The 17765-nt window shown below is 29.0% G+C and overlaps 1 protein-coding gene across 1 annotated transcript in view; it reads left to right on the top strand.

The window, feature by feature from the left end:
- Nucleotides 1-13984: 13984 nt before the first annotated feature.
- The window catches only part of LOC142328905 (uncharacterized), a 376489-nt gene continuing 372708 nt past the window's right edge, over nt 13985-17765 (top strand). The window contains exon 1 of the mRNA XM_075373045.1: nt 13985-14178. The gene's annotated coding sequence lies outside the window, so the exon portion shown is untranslated. The remainder of the gene's footprint in view (nt 14179-17765) is intronic.

Raw genomic sequence — 17765 nt, 5'->3', positions numbered from 1 at the left:
AAACTTGTCTACTTGAATAATATGAATTCAATCATTTGACTGGTTTCATGCAGCTTTACAAGATTCTCTTACTGATGCCAGTTCTATCATTATATTAACCCATTTATATCTTTAGTCTGTAACAATTTGTTTTAAATATTCTAAAACTTGCCTACTTGAATAATATGAATTCAATCATTTGACTGGTTTCATGCAGCTTTACAAGATTCTCTTTCTAGTCCCAACTCTTTCATTTAATTAACCCATTTATATCTTTAGCCTGTAACAATTTGTTTTAAATATTCAAAAACTTGCCTACTTGAATAATATGAATTCAATCATTTGACTGGTTTCATGCAGCTTTACAAGATTCTCTTACTAATGCCAGTTCTATCATTTTATTTACCCATTTATATCTTTAGCCTGTAACAATTTGTTTTAAATATTCTATAACTTGCCTACTTGTTTAATATGAATTGAATAATTTGACTGGTTTCAATCAGCTTTACAAGATTCTCTTTCTAGTCCCAACTCTTTCATTTAATTAAGCCATTTATATCTTAAGCCTGTAACAATTTGTTTTAAATATTCTAAAACTTGCCAACTTGAATAATATGAATTCAATTATTTGACTGGTTTCATGCAGCTTTACAAGATTCTCTTTCTAGTCCCAACTCTTTCATTTAATTAACTCATTTATATCTTTAGCCTGTAACAATTTGTTTTAAATATTCAAAAACTTGCCTACTTGAATAATATGAATTCAATCATTTGACTGGTTTCATGCTGCTTTAAATGATTCTCTTTCTAGTCCCAACTCTTTCATTAAATTAACCCATTTGTATCTTTAGCCTGTAACAATTTGTTTTAAATATTCTAAAAGTTGTCTACTTGAATAATATGATTTCAATAATTTGACTGGTTTCATGCAGCTTTAAAAGATTCTCTTACTAATGCCAGTTCTACCATTTTATTAACCCATTTATATCTTTAGCCTGTAACAATTTGTTTTAAGTATTCTAAAACTTGCCTACTTGAATAATATGAATTCATAATTTGACTGGTTTCATGCAGCTTTACAAGATTCTCTTTCAAGTCCCAAATCTTTCATTTAATTAACCCATTAATATCTTTAGGCTGTAACAATTTAGTTTAATTATTCTAAAACTTGCCTACTTGAATAATATGAATTCAATCATTTGACTGGTTTCATGCAGCTTTACAAGATTCTCTTTCTACTCCCAACTCTTTCATTTAATTAACCCATTTATATCTTTTGCCTGTAACAATTTGTTTTAAATATTCTAAAACTTGCCTACTTGAATAATATGAATTCAATTATTTGACTGGTTTCATGCAGCTTTATAAGATTCTCTTACTAATGTTAGTTCTTTCATTTAATTAAGCCATTTTTATCTTAAGCCTGTAACAATTTGTTTTAAATATTCTAAAACTTGCCTACTTGAATAATGTGAATTCAATCATTTGACTGGTTTCATGCAGCTTTACAAGATTCTCTTTCTAGTCCCAACTCTTTCATTTAATTAACCCATTTATATCTTTAGCCTATAACAATTTGTTTTAAATATTCTAAAACCTGCCTACTTGAATAATATGAATTCAATCATTTGACTGGTTTCATGCAGCTTTACAAGATTCACTTTCTAGTCCCAACTCTTTCATTTAATTAACCCATTTATATCTTTAGCCTGTAACAATTTGTTTTAAATATTCTAAAACTAGCCTACTTGAATAATATGAATTCAATAATTTGACTGGTTTCATGCAGCTTTACAAGATTCTCTTTCTAGTCCCAAATCTTTCATTTAATTAACCCATTTATATCTTTAGGCGGTAACAATTTGTTTTAAATATTCTAAAACTTGCCTACTTGAATAATATGAATTCAATCATTTGACTGGTTTCATGCAGCTTTACAAGATTCTCTTTCAAGTCCCAAATCTTTCATTTAATTAACCCATTTATATCTTTAGGCAGTAACAGTTTGTTTTAAATATTCTAAAACTTTCCTACTTGAATAATATGAATTCAATCATTTGACTGGTTTCATGCAGCATTACAAGATTATTTTCTAGTCCCAGCTCTTTCATTTTATTAACCCATTTATATCTTCAGCCTGTAACAATTTGTTTTAAATATTCTAAAACTTGCCTACTTGAATAATATGAAATACAATCATTTGACTGGTTTCATGCAGCTTTACAAGATTCTCTTACTGATGCCAGTTCTATCATTATATTAACCCATTTATATCTTTAGTCTGTAACAATTTGTTTTAAATATTCTAAAACTTGCCTACTTGAATAATATGAATTCAATCATTTGACTGGTTTCATGCAGCTTTACAAGATTCTCTTACTAATGCCAGTTCTATCATTTTATTAACCCTTTTATATCTTTAGCCTGTAACAATTTGTTTTAAATATTCTATAACTTGCCTACTTGTTTAATATGAATTCAATAATTTGACTGGTTTCATGCAGCTTTACAAGATTCTCTTTCTAGTCCCAACTCTTTCATTTAATTAACCCATTTATATCTTTAGGCTGTAACAATTTGTTTTAAATATTCAAAAACTTGCCTACTTGAATAATATGAATTCAATCATTTGACTGGTTTCATGCAGCTTTAAAAGATTCTCTTTCTAGTCCCAACTCTTTCATTTAATTAACCCATTTGTATCTTTAGCCTGTAACAATTTGTTTTAAATATTCAAAAACTTGCCTACTTGAATAATATGAATTCAATCATTTGACTGGTTTCATGCAGCTTTAAAAGATTCTCTTTCTAGTCCCAACTCTTTCATTTAATTAACCCATTTATATCTTTAGCCTGTAACAATTTGTTTTAAATATTCTAAAACTTGCCTACTTGAATAATATGAATTCAATTATTTGACTGGTTTCATGCAGCTTTACAAGATACTCTTTCAAGTCCCAAATCTTTCATTTAATTAACCCATTTATATCTTTAGCCTGTAACAATTTAGTTTAATTATTCTAAAACTTGCCTACTTGAATAATATGAATTCAATCATTTGACTGGTTTCATGCAGCTTTACAAGATTCTCTTTCTACTCCCAACTCTTTCATTTAATTAACCCATTTATATCTTTTGCCTGTAACAATTTGTTTTAAATATTCTAAAACTTGCCTACTTGAATAATATGAATTCAATTATTTGACTGGTTTCATGCAGCTTTATAAGATTCTCTTACTAATGTTAGTTCTTTCATTTAATTAAGCCATTTTTATCTTACGTATGTTACAATTTGTTTTAAATATTCTAAAACTTGTCAACTTGAATAATATGAATTCAATTATTTGACTGGTTTCATGCACCTTTACAAGATTCTCTTTCTAGTCCCAACTCATTCATTTAATTAACTCATTTATATCTTTAGCCTGTAACAGTTTGTTTTAAATATTCAAAAACTTGCCTACTTGAATAATATGAATTCAATCATTTGACTGGTTTCATGCAGCTTTACAAGATTCACTTTCTAGTCCCAACTCTTTCATTTAATTAACCCATTTATATCTTTAGCCTGTAACAATTTGTTTTAAATATTCTAAAACTAGCCTACTTGAATAATATGAATTCAATAATTTGACTGGTTTCATGCAGCTTTACAAGATTCTCTTTCTAGTCCCAAATCTTTCATTTAATTAACCCATTTATATCTTTAGGCGGTAACAATTTGTTTTAAATATTCTAAAACTTGCCTACTTGAATAATATGAATTCAATCATTTGACTGGTTTCATGCAGCTTTACAAGATTCTCTTTCAAGTCCCAAATCTTTCATTTAATTAACCCATTTATATCTTTAGGCAGTAACAGTTTGTTTTAAATATTCTAAAACTTGCCTACTTGAATAATATGAATTCAATAATTTGACTGGTTTCATGCAGCTTTACAAGATTCTCTTTCTAGTCCCAAATCTTTCATTTAATTAACCCATTTATATCTTTAGGCGGTAACAATTTGTTTTAAATATTCTAAAACTTGCCTACTTGAATAATATGAATTCAATCATTTGACTGGTTTCATGCAGCTTTACAAGATTCTCTTTCAAGTCCCAAATCTTTCATTTAATTAACCCATTTATATCTTTAGGCAGTAACAGTTTGTTTTAAATATTCTAAAACTTGCCTACTTGAATAATATGAATTCAATCATTTGACTGGTTTCATGCAGCTTTACAAGATTCTCTTTCAATTCCCAAATCTTTCATTTAATTAACCCATTTATATCTTTAGCTTGTAAAAATTTGTTTTAATTATTCTAAAACTTTCCTACTTGAATAATATGAATTCAATCATTTGACTGGTTTCATGCAGCTTTACAAGATTCTCTTACTGATGCCAGTTCTATCATTTTATTAACCCATTTATATCTTTAGTCTGTAACAATTTGTTTTAAATATTCTAAAACTTGCCTACTTGAATAATATGAATTCAATCATTTGACTGGTTTCATGCAGCTTTACAAGATTCTCTTACTAATGCCAGTTCTATCATTTTATTAACCCATTTATATCTTTAGCCTGTAACAATTTGTTTTAAATATTCTATAACTTGCCTACTTGTTTAATATGAATTCAATAATTTGACTGGTTTCATGCAGCTTTACAAGATTCTCTTACTAATGCCAGTTCTATCATTTTATTAACCCATTTATATCTTTAGCCTGTAACAATTTGTTTTGAAATATTCTTAAACTTGCCTAATTGAATAATATGAATTCAATAATTTGACTGGTTTCATGCAGCTTTACAAGATTCTCTTTCTAGTCCCAACTCTTTCATTTAATTAACCCATTTATATCTTTAGCCTGTAACAATTTGTTTTAAATATTCTAAAACTTGCCTACTTGAATAATATGAATTCAATCATTTGACTGGTACCACTAGCCTGTATTTGAGATATGGATATTTCCACACCTCTTTGGTCAATTGCAACAAAAAGTAAATGGCTTCAATGACCGATATTCAGAAGTCATCATACAATATTTTATAAAAATATATTAATCCAGTCTGATGGCAATAAGCAAAATGATAAAGTAAAACAAAAAATTTTTTTTTTTATTCCCCATCACTGATAAATCACCCAAATACATAACCACACTAATGTAATGCAATATTCTAATTATTAAAAGAATGTGATTGAGCCCAGAAACTACAAATAAGAAAAAAAGGTTTTTTGCCCTATTCCTTCATGAGAGTTGGTAAAATTGGTAACATAAGGGAAATCGGAGTATAAATAAATTTCTTTGCTATATCTCGATCCTAGCTTCACCTAGCGGATCGATATTTTGTAAACATTCTTTGTTTAATGTAGCTAATGTATATTGGAAAAATAAGGGAAATCGAGGTATAAATAAATTTCTTTTCTATATCTCGATCCTAGCTTCACCTACCGAGTCCATATTTTGTAAACATTCTTCGTTTAATGTAGCTAATATATATTGGAAAAATAAGGGAAATCGAGGTATAAATCAATTTCTTTGCTATATCTCGATCCTAGCTTCACCTAGCGGATCGATATTTTGTATACATTTTCGTTTAATGTAGCTAATGTATATTGGAAAAATAAGGGAAATCGAGGTATAAATCAATTTCTTTGCTATATCTCGATCCTAGCTTCACCTAGCGGATCGATATTTTGTATACATTTTCGTTTAATGTAGCTAATGTATATTGGAAAAATAAGGGAAATCGAAGTATAAATAAATTTCTTTGCTATATCTCGATCCTAGCTTCACCTAGCGAGTCCATATTTTGTAAACATTCTTCGTTTAATGTAGCTAATGTATATTGGAAAAATAAGGGAAATCGAAGTATAAATAAATTTCTATGCTATATCTCGATCATAGCTTCACCTAGCGAGTCAATATTTTTTAAACATTCTTCGTTTAATGTAATTAATGTATATTGGAAAAATAAGGGAAATCGAAGTATAAATAAATTTTAAATACTTTATTACACTTTAAATATCATTCATTTATTTAATTCTACCGCTCATCTGTGTCATTGTAACGTACCAGACAACCTACTGGGTTAGTCTAGTGGTGAACTCGTCTTCGCAAATCAACTGATATCGAAGTCGAGAGTTTAAGGTTACAATTCTAGTAAAGACTTTCATATGTCATTGAATACTAGATCATGGTTACCGGTGTTCTTTGGTGGTTGAGTTTCAATTTACCTCTCACCTCAGGATGTCGACCTGAGACTTTAGAAGACTACATATCATCCTCTTAAGTAATACTTTATGGGGTTCCGGAGGCTTAAATAGAAAAGACAGAGACGACTACAGCAGCTATCGTCAGTGCTCCACTAGCGCTCCTTATGGCGAGAGGGGGTACTAATTACACTCTATACCCACTTAGCCACTAGTTTATTTGGAGACTTTTTTGGAGTGGAGGTGTGATTTTGTAAAACGTTTTTTGTGAAATATTATGTTTTTAATTGTTACCAAATGTTCCTAAAAAAAATCAGACCTTAATTAGGCGAAATCAGGTGATACTGAGGGTGACCTTGCTCTACCCCGCTTGACCTTTTAATTTGAAAATTTAATGGCGTCAACGCCTTATATATAGAGGTAATCTGACCAAGTTTGGAGAAAATCTATCGAGTAGTTCTGGAGATATAAGGTGATTTAGAGGCAAACGCCAAAAACCGAACACACACACGTATATACGAAGATCCGGAAAATTTCCATCCGGTTTATTGTGTTCCTTAGGTGTCAAAACGTAAAGATCCGTTGAAAACTGCATATGCCCAAATTGGACCGATTACCATACCTTCTCTTCTATAGCTACAGCTTTGCTATACCGCTAGACGGGAAAGTAAAAAGAGAAAATAAACAAATGACATACAAAATGAATTTTGATATTTATATAAAATCCGTTAAAATCATTTGTAGTATAAAATCTACAGCCCCGAGTAATCATCATTTAAACACAGGTTATTAAGAAAATCCTTTCAGGTAAAAGAAAAATTATAAAGTAAAATACTAAACATATTTTGATAATTATATTTAATAATTATGCTCGATATTCCCTCGTACAAGCTTCAAAAGCTTCTATGGAAAATTAATTCATAAAGAAAAAAATATTTAAAATTAAAAAAAACACAAAGGAAAATATTATAAATTAAACCAATTTGAAATCTTTTGAAACCCCGGCTAAAAATAGCAAAAAATGAATACAGTAAACTCCATTTAAAATATACTTGATTTGTAACTAGAAACCAATGAACGACTTCTATAAAGATTGGTAATAAAAAGTGCCATAAAGAAAGAATATTATATGAAAACCGGGCAATGTAATACAATATACATTTTAATGACATTTGACAAGGAAACAAAACGGGAGAAGTGAAAAAGATTTGACTTAAATACCTAAATAAAACTAAACTAAAATATTTGTTAACAATAAAAAATTAGAACTCCTCGATTCGTAGATTCACAAAAAAATATTGTTTAATAACAAAAATTAATTTAAAATTAGGTTTTGAAAGGGTTTCAGAAAGATAGAAGTTAGCGTTTGCCTTCTCCTATAGCATCCATATATTAGTAATGTACCCACAGCTTACATAATGTCAGGCTTACGTTTCGGATGCCTCAAGAAATGAGAATTAAGGAGTATCTAAATAATATTGAATTCAAAAGGCATTAAATGTAGTGTGTATTTATGAGTGTGTCTTTAAATGTAGAGAAATTTTTATATTATTGAGTAAAAAAATTAGACATAACTTTTCTCAGCTTCGTTGGAAAACACGATCAGCACTTTGCTCTCAACAAACTACTAAATTGAATGGAACATTAACGTAATTAAATAAAGAATTACGTACATAAAAATTATCCTTCTCTTTGGGTAAAATTTTGAGATACAGGACCCATGATGACAGTACTTCTCCACTCCCGTGACCGTAACTAAAATGCAATTGGCATCAGTGAACCATACATAGAAGTCATAATACAATTTCAAGCAAAACGATAACAGGAAATAAAGCAAAAAAAAGTTTATAATTCCCCCCTGGATAAAACTACTCAAATATTTAACCAAAGTGGCACACTAATGTTAAATCAATCATCAAATAATAATAGAATCTGACTGAATCCAAAAACAACAAACGAAGTTTTATCCTCACATCTTAGGTTTGAGTAAGAGCGAACACAATCAGAAAGTATTTTAGCTACCTGAGGGATTTATGTAAAATATGTGAAAAAATTTACTTGCCCTTTGAGTAAAATTTTACGATACGGAACATCCTGACCCCCATAGGGGAAGAAGACCCTCTCCATGTAGCAATTTCGGTCACCACGCAACCTCCTCCGTACCTAGCTCTTACGGACTTTACCAGAGGTCATCTTCAAAACCTTGGCAAAAGGCATCTTTCAGCCTTGTTCTTGCCTCAGTCAGGATGCCACCGATGCGAATGCCACATGTGGTATTCTCATCGGTGTACTACTAAGAAATGAACTCTTCGATGACATGTCTTCGAAAAGGTATCGATGATGACCATTAAAGCCAAACGGCCATCATGATCATCATCGATGCGGAACACATAAGATTCATAACTTTCTATCCCCCTTAACAATATGACTAAAATTAAATTATATCCCGCTTACAGGAATCATCGTGCCAAATTTTATCTGAGTCGGTTCATCCAGACTGGAGACATTAAAAAAAAGCCAACATACATATTTCCTTCCAGAATTTTTCAATGCTAAAGTTATAGTTATTTTTTTTTGTTAGAGAGGTCATGAAAGCCACTTTAAGAGAGCTCATTGTAATGAGCCAACAACTTTACACTAATTAGAAAATGTGCAACTGTTTGCTCGTTAAAGAGAAATAGAAGTCCAGTATAAGCATTACTGCTTATAATTATAAATATAATCTAACCAACTTAATCTACGCTCGCTAGTCACCCTCACTAGTGGCTCGCTTACTAACCCTGACTAGCGAGCGAAGCGAGCGAGTTAAGTTTGAGTTGTTAAGTCTGAGTTAATATGTCAGTTTTTGAGTAATGTGTCTGAGTTAAGTTTGGTTAGATTATATTTATAATTTATCTGCAAATACCTCGCCTATTTGGAAGAAAAAATGGGAAAACCATTGCATATTTTCTAATTAGCCTGAAGTTGTATGGGAGTTTGATTCACTTCTGCTGCTGAGGTTGCTGAAAGCGAGTCGCATCGTGGCTTATGCTGACGATGGTCTTCTGCCTTTTTCAAGGGAGTCTCATAGGCGGAGGTTGAATTCCAAGCCATTAGAGCATGCAGCATGCTCGAGCTAAAGGGTCATCAACATAAGACTTCGTTTACCTCGGAGAAGAGCACGACGATGCTCCTCAAAAACCGTTTGGCTGTGAGTCGGCTAGTCGGCGTATCGTTGTCTCGAACACGAAACATATTCCAAGTCCTCACAGAGACAATTATAAGGGCGGTCACATTTTCTAATTTTTCTCACTTCAAGTTTGTCCCAGACAAAAACCACCCCGTATCTCCACCGATCCGGACCTCTGCTATCTCCTGACCTTAAATCCAAAAAACCCAAAGAATTACCCGCTCACTAAAAAAACGTCGCCATGTAAAATCTTTCCGTTGCTAGGCGTTTCAGGCCATTTCTGACTTGGATAAGCAGAAACCACTGTCAAAAAATACGCCCCCCCAAAAAAAAATTTTAAACTCCTAGAAACGGAAAGATTTGGCCTGGCGAAGACCTTTTTTTTGGGGGGGGGGGTAATTTTTGATGTTTTTTAGATTTTGGGTCAGGAGATAGCGGAGTTCCTGATCGGTGGAGATCCGGAAGGGTTTTGCTTTTAGACGAACAGTCAGAAAAAATAGACGTTAAGTCAGAAAAAATAGAAAAACCGATCCCTCTTATAATTGTCTAGGTGAGGACACAGCTGAACTTTGTAAACATCTGGTGGTAGTGTGCTTCTACTTTGGGAATGAGAGACATAAACGAGAAGAGTATTCTAAGAAGTCGGTCGGGCCCATTTGTGTTAAGTGCAGATGTCTTTGCAATGACAAATAAGCACTATTTAAATAGTAATTACCGTATTTATTCGAGAACGCCGCACTTTTTTGTTGGAATCAGGGTGAAAAAATAAGGGTACGGTGCTTACTCTAAACATAACTTTTAGCCAGGTTAAATTATGTAAAGCAAACGTTTTCTTAGAGGTACTTAAATTCAATCGCATAAATATAGTTATCTTAGGCTTTCGTTTATCAATACCGGATGACGCTTATACAGAATACATCCTTAATTATTAAATTCCTGTTCTTATTATCGATAGGAACGAAGTTACGGTATTTTCATGAAACTGATTCATTCTGTATAGGCTGCATCCGGTTCTAATGACACTACAGTTACAGTATCAGTTACCCATCGTCGTCTTGTCTATTCGCCATAGTCATTGTACTGTTTGTATATGTGGTTGGTTAGGTGCATTTTATCTTGTAAAGTTTAACACGGTGATTTACTTTAATTACGGCATTAAAATGAGTGCAAAAGGACAGCTTCTACGATCGTTTACAGTAAATGAAAAACTGCGCGTTATAGAAGAGGCTGAAAAAATTGGATATCGAGCGGTAGGAAGAAAATTTGACGTAGATGAAAGCTGCATTAGAGACTGACGTAAGAAGAAACAACTTCTGATGAAAGGCACTTGTAATAAAAGGGCTTTTCGTGACTTAAAACCAAAATACACACGACATTGAAAAAAAATTGAATGACTTTGTTATGGAAAAAAAGGAAATGCGGTTATGCTGTCACGAAGGAATTGAGTTAATCATATGCTCGTGAAATCGCTAAATCACTGAATAAAGTTGATTTTAAAGCAAGGCGTGGGTGGATAAAAAGATTTTCTGCACGAAATGATTTGTCAAGAAGACGAAAGACGACCATTTCTCAACGACTTCCAGACGCTTATGACCAAAAAATATTACATTTTCACAAATACATAATAAATCTTAGTGGTAATGAAAAACAAAGGTATAGTGTTACGCTTTGCATTACTTCTGATGGTTCAAAATTACCTTCGTATATTGTTTTTCAAAGAAAAACTCTACCTACCGTACAGGTAAATGGTGTTATTATCAGAGCACAGGAATCATGATGGATGGACGAAACCTTAATTTTAAATTGGATCAGGTGTGTATGACAAAAGCGACCAGGATATTTACTTAATAAAAATAAAAAACTGGTATGAGAGTAATGGATAGTTATCGGGGGCATACGACTGATAAAGTAAAAGACATTTTAATAAAAGGGTATGACAAACCAAGTAATAATTCCAGGCGGATTAACATCTCTATTGCAACCACTAGATGTCTGCATTAATAAACCGTTCAAATCTGCATTAAAAGAACTGTACAATAAATGGATGGCTGATGAAAATTTCTTTCTCACGCCTACAGGAAGAATCAAACTCCCAGATTTTAATCGGATTTGTGCTTTGATAAAAGACACTTGGCAAGGTATTTCCATGGAATTAGTAAGGAAAAGTTTAAAAAAATGCGGAATATCTAATGAAGTTGATGGTAGTGAAGACGATCGATCACGTTTGGTAGAGCAACGTGGAGACTACCGCCAACTCTTCTACAGACATTGGACGGTGACAGTGATTAATTAAAAATAAAATTCCGTATTAAAAAGTGTATTGAAATGATCCTTTTCAACATGATACTTTCGTATTACTGGCCTACTGATTCTAAACTAAACTAGTACTTACGGGAATTATGTATTATTGTAATATTAATACTGTAATTTAAATGAACGAATTAAATGCTTTACTTTCTGATCATTTTCGTATTTACGTATTTTTTAATCATATCTGTTGCACTTTAAAATACTCGATTTTTATTTTAGATTTTCGGTCCAGAAAATCGTGGTGCGTGCCTTATTCGGTGGCGGAATACGGTAATTAATAACTTCTGATCTTTTTCATATTTTTATTATTAAATTATTATTTATTGTAAAAAATTAGTTTACTATCATAGGTTAAATTAAATCAATCCAAATCAAGCCAATTGAATCACTAAATCAAGCCGAATTGAAAAATCAGGCTTATTGTAAAGAGCCTACGATATTTTGCAATGCGCCCGGCAAATTGGAAAATTACCTAGCAATTTCTAAACAACCTGATATTTTTCAGACGTATTGTAATGAGCCCATACAACAAATATGCAATTGTTTGCACATTTTTTCTTCCAAATCAGTGGGTATTTGCAGAGAAATCACAGATTATTAATAAATCAATATATTTAGATAAAAAATCTATAAGAAATTTTTATTATTTTAAAACGCGTTTTTATTGTTTTAAAAAGAATTTTTTTACGCATTCAGTAAAATTTGAACTGTCATACGATTGATATATTTGGATAACTTGGATAACTTCAGACTGAAAAGAAAGTAATAATCGTTATAATAAAAAAAATAAACTCTCGCTAAAACCTAACTTCATGATGTATTACATCGGCGCGCGCAACTTCCGTAACTTGCTGAAAATACACTCTGATCAGTTTCTACTAACGCGCCAAAAGAAGTATAACTTCAAAAAAGGAAATGAAGTCGAATTCGAACCGATGTGCTTTACCCTAAGATTAAAAAATTTCATTAATTAAACTTTTATTTGGCTATAACTCTGAAACCAACGAAAATAAGTACCACTTATGATTTATCGTTGAAAAACTTTCAATTAAAGCTTATTACTGCAATTAAGAAAAAGTTCAAATCCAAATTCTTTGGATTTTGAGCTTTTTTTGGACATTTTTAGTCAAGTCAATTGCAATCAAATGGGAAGGTGTACAACTAGATGTTACAACAGTTCTAAATACAATATTTCTACATTCTACGGTTAATTGTTTTTGAGTTTTGCGAGATACAAACGTATGTACGTACAGACGTAACACCGAAAGCTAGTCAAAATGGATATTTCCGTTGAAATCTGAAAACCGAAATTTTTTGTGATCACAATATTTCCTTTACTTTGTACAAGGAAGTAAAAAGTTGTTATGGAGCGTTTTAACTCGGCTTAATTAGTATCTCAATTTTTCCGTTTTTGAAAATTTGAATGCTTGTAACTAGTTAACGAAGGCATTTATTAAAAACGGTTTTCGCCATCGTTTTTCTCTTAAAATCATGTATCATATGTCCCATCATTCTGTTTAAAAAAAAGTTTGATTTAACATGGTGGATAAACATTTCAAACCCTCTATAAAATGTAATTTAGTAATTTTGTATGTATGTAGGCTGGCACTTGTTTCTTAGTTATCTTATCCCTCAGTTTTGAAATATGAAGTCGTTTCTATACTTTAATATCGATCTGTATTTAAAACGATTAATTAGTAATAATATGGAGTATTTTATAACTGTTATAAAAAGAACAATAACTATTTTTAAAATGATATTTATTTTATTTAACTATAAAGAAAATTTTTATAATTTTATGACGTAAGAGTACATTGACGCACATTTGATTAGGTTATATTGTAGATCAACTTTGTAATTAATTTTTTAATTATAAATCGATTGAATAATAATAGTAATAATTTTTAGAAAAGACTGTGGATCTATGAGATTAGGTTTAACCAATTACTAAAAAAACTATTTTAAATTAGAACAATATAAATTTTGTTTATACTCTTATAACTAATTTTTGAAAAATCGTTAAGATTTATTTGTTTTATTAATTTCAAAAATTAATATAGTAAATACAATAAGTTAATATAATAAAAAAAAATAATTTACGATATTTCAATGATAATGAAAAGTGTAAAAGTTGATTGCAACGACAACAACCTGTAATGATGCTCATGAGTGAATATTCTGTTGCGCTTTAAATCGAGGAGGAGACTGCGCATTGATTTCAGTGTTTTAAAGTAGTAAAAAGGGGGTTGTGAGTAGCTCGCTGTTTAGATCTTAGCGAGACGTTGAACAGTTAACAACGGAGAGTATGATATTAATTTTATTATTTTTGTAATACACGTGGTTAATATTATATCGTGTTTATTATATTTATTTATATGTACAAATTAATGTATAAATAAAAATTGAATAAAAGTGATATATTTTAGTGTTAAAAATATATTTTGTGTTTATCGTATTTTACTGTTTGTTTTTGTATTATAAGTGATTATCGTTGTGGCAAGAAATAAATATATATTTGGTATGGGCTTGTAAATTATTACATTTAATTAATTTAATTATAATTTTAGATAATATAGAATAAGTTTTTGCTACAATTTCTATTAATTTTATTAATCATGTCCCGTTGGTATTGATATATAAATTATATATATATATAATAGTTTCCACTTACCAACAAACTTTAATAGTATGTTCGAGCGGTTTCAGATTATTAATCCACCTTCAGGAACATTGATGTGTTATACATTATAATTATTTACTTCACATATCATTAATTAAACTAAATTGAATTTAAAAAAAAACAAAAGTTATAAATATAACAATCATGACGGGTTACGTTAACATTATTTTTACCTTTTGACGATCAATTGCTATATTTATAATTTTTATTTTTTTAAATTCAATTTGCGTATGTGATGTAAATAATTATAGTATATAACACATCAATGCTCCTGAGGATGGATTAATAATCCGAAAGCGCTCGAACATACTATTAAAGATTTTTGGTAAGTGGAAACTATTATATAAATAATTTATAATTTCTATTTCTAGAATACTTTTATTTGTATTTATTAACTTATACTTTAATTTTATTTTTTAATATTATTCAACTCATTTCAATTTCCTCGTTAAAATTTTATTAAGGTATTACCCTTTTATGTTGATGTTTACACATCTTCATTTCCAGGATTTTATTTTAATTTATTATAACTGGAGCATATGTAAAGATGTGTAATTATCAAAACAAAACTTCCGTTCATACGTATATATGTATATATAAACCATAAAAATTAAAGTTTTTGGAATATTTATTTTTTTAATAGAAGTTCAGTTATAATAATTGTACAGAATAAAATAAAAATGAAATTGCGAATAAATTAATTAAGATATATATATATATATATATATATATGGCGTTTTAGTACCTTAAAAAAGGAAAATTAATAATAAATAAAATAACAATTACAGATTTATTTTGGGTAATTATTTTCTAGTAAACTATTTATAAAAAAAAAAATACTTATCTATAAAAAATAACAGTAAAAAACATGAAAATCATTTTTGAAAAAAGATAAAAAATAATACTTTTAAATATACAGTACTTTTAGCTTAATTAGTTCTAAATATTAAAAGATTATATTTAAAAATTAAATGTAAACATTTTAAAATTATACTGAAAAATAAAAATAATTTAATGATCCCTGTTCATAAATTCTATGGATAAAATTAACTTTAAAATTAAAAATATGAGATTAGTATATCAAATCGTATTTATTATATTTAAATATTATCTCTAACTTTCTCTCTCTCAATCTCTATCTTATGTGTTATGTGTAAATTAGTAAATAAAAATATTTAATAATCTGTGAAAATATTTTACAGATATTATATAGATTATAAGGGATGAATATATTTTTTTGTGATGTTTCTTAAAAAAAATCTTGGATTAATTTTTTGATATTCAAGTGCCATTGAAAGCTATATTCATTAAATTTGTAAATGACAACTGTAAAAAAGGAGTCTAACAAAAGGATAACTGAACAAAACGTTCTTTATTTATTTATTTTTATTTTAAATTTTGTAATCTATAGAAATCAGTTTAATAAAAAGATATTTTAAATCCTTACTTCATATCTCCTTTAATTTTCATGGGTAATACCCAGAATTTTTATTTATTAAAAGAAAAACGCAAAAAATTTCAATTTTATTTTTTGGTAGAATACAACATTTTTATATATTTCTGAGAAATTTAAATAAAGCGTTATTTTAATATTTAGATTATCATTGTAATAATAGAATATAAGGAAGGGTGAAGGTTACCGTATTCATAGAATTCAACTTTTAATTTTAAAAATAAAAACATTTAAATAAAAATTTCATTAAGTTAATATTAATTAATAGTTTACTCAATATAAATTATATTTTATTAATAATATAAAAAATAGTATAATAATATAAATAATATAATTAATATTAATAGTTAAAAATATTTTTATTTATCAACGATTTATCATTAATATTTAAAATAAATCGTAACAACGAAAAAATAAAAATTATTTTAGCTACTTAAAATTAAATAAAATATTAATTGGCTAAAACGATTAACTATAAAACTTTATTTCATTCATCCAAGCATTTAGAATTAGGAAAAACAAGCTGGTATCAATTAGTTGGAATTTTTCCAACATTTTTATATATCTCCTTCTAAAGCGAAAAAAATTGAAACTTTTTTACAACACCTTTCTTTTTATTAATTTTTATTTGAAGGAAGATAAAAAAAATGTTACGTAGTTTAGATAATAAAAATTTATAATAGTTGGCAGAAATTTAACTTCTTACTAAAGCCCTTAGAAGTATAGTTAAAAGTTTTTTTTAAATAATAATTAAATGACAAACGTTTTTACTTGGCAAAAAAAATGATAAAAATTATGTTCGTTTTTTAATTTTATAATCTATCCTTCACCTTAGTAATAAAGATTGAAAAATATATTGGCTTTTATCATGTCTCATAAGCTGAATATGCGAACTAACATATGTAAAGATGAAAATCGTTGTGTTTAATAAAATAAAACAATGTGTACAAATGATGTTAGTATAATTTTACTTTTTTCTATAAGATATTCCGGATTCTTAATATGGCTATTATTATGATTATCATTTTGTAAAGGATGTATCAGCAAATGTGCCAATCCTTGTTATGGAAGCCTTTACTGACCCTCATTGCCTTATTAGTTGTTCTTTCGCAATTGTTATATTAATAACTCTTAGAGATAATCTAAAGTATTAACCATATAATTAAATATAAATAAATTAAATAATATTATATTATAGTAATATGAAATATTGCAAACCCAATTGCAATGTTAAATAATGTCTTTGGAGACCCAGACATTATTCAACAAAAGGAAAGGAATTATTGGTAATTCCTTTCTCTGGTATTAATCGTAACTTAAAGTATTCAATTGTAGAACTTCAATATCTACGGTCGGATGACCAAGAAAGATGTATGATCGATGATTAAATAAACGGTGCTGGTTAAACAATAAATAAATAGACATATTGTTCACATATATTTATGTAGGATCCTTTAATATTTTTAATGAATGCTTGGCACAAATATAATGTATAAGCGTACTGACAATATAGTATGCTTAATTTATGTATTACATTGTTAATATATATGCAGTTTTCTGTATATACATGTTAACATGATGAAATGTAAATTTGTACTAACACTACATTTGCTTTCACACATATATTTCCATTCATTCCTCCTTATTAATGTAAACTAACTGCATTTAACCGTCTCTTTTTCTTACTCATTAAATACATTTAAATTTGTTATGCCAGTTGGCGAGTTCACCAGCTGATTTATATAATATATTACTACATTAATTAAATTTTTAATCTAAATCTAATCTTCATAAGTGTAAGTTAACTTTTCACAAGTAGTAATTTTTCGCTAGGTCTGACTAATATTTTTCGATACATCTTATTAGTTACGTCTGATGTTATGACATAATTAAGGATTCTGGATCTAAGAATTATGGAAAACAAATCCTGCTGAACTACAGGTCCAACTAACAAGGTAACAATGAGGGATAG

Source organism: Lycorma delicatula, chromosome 8, assembly GCF_047948215.1.
Source record: "Lycorma delicatula isolate Av1 chromosome 8, ASM4794821v1, whole genome shotgun sequence".
In the NCBI taxonomy this organism is placed as follows: Eukaryota; Metazoa; Arthropoda; class Insecta; order Hemiptera; family Fulgoridae; genus Lycorma; species Lycorma delicatula.
The sequence above is the reverse complement of the archived record's forward strand: the minus strand, read 5'-3'. Positions and strand labels throughout refer to the sequence as shown.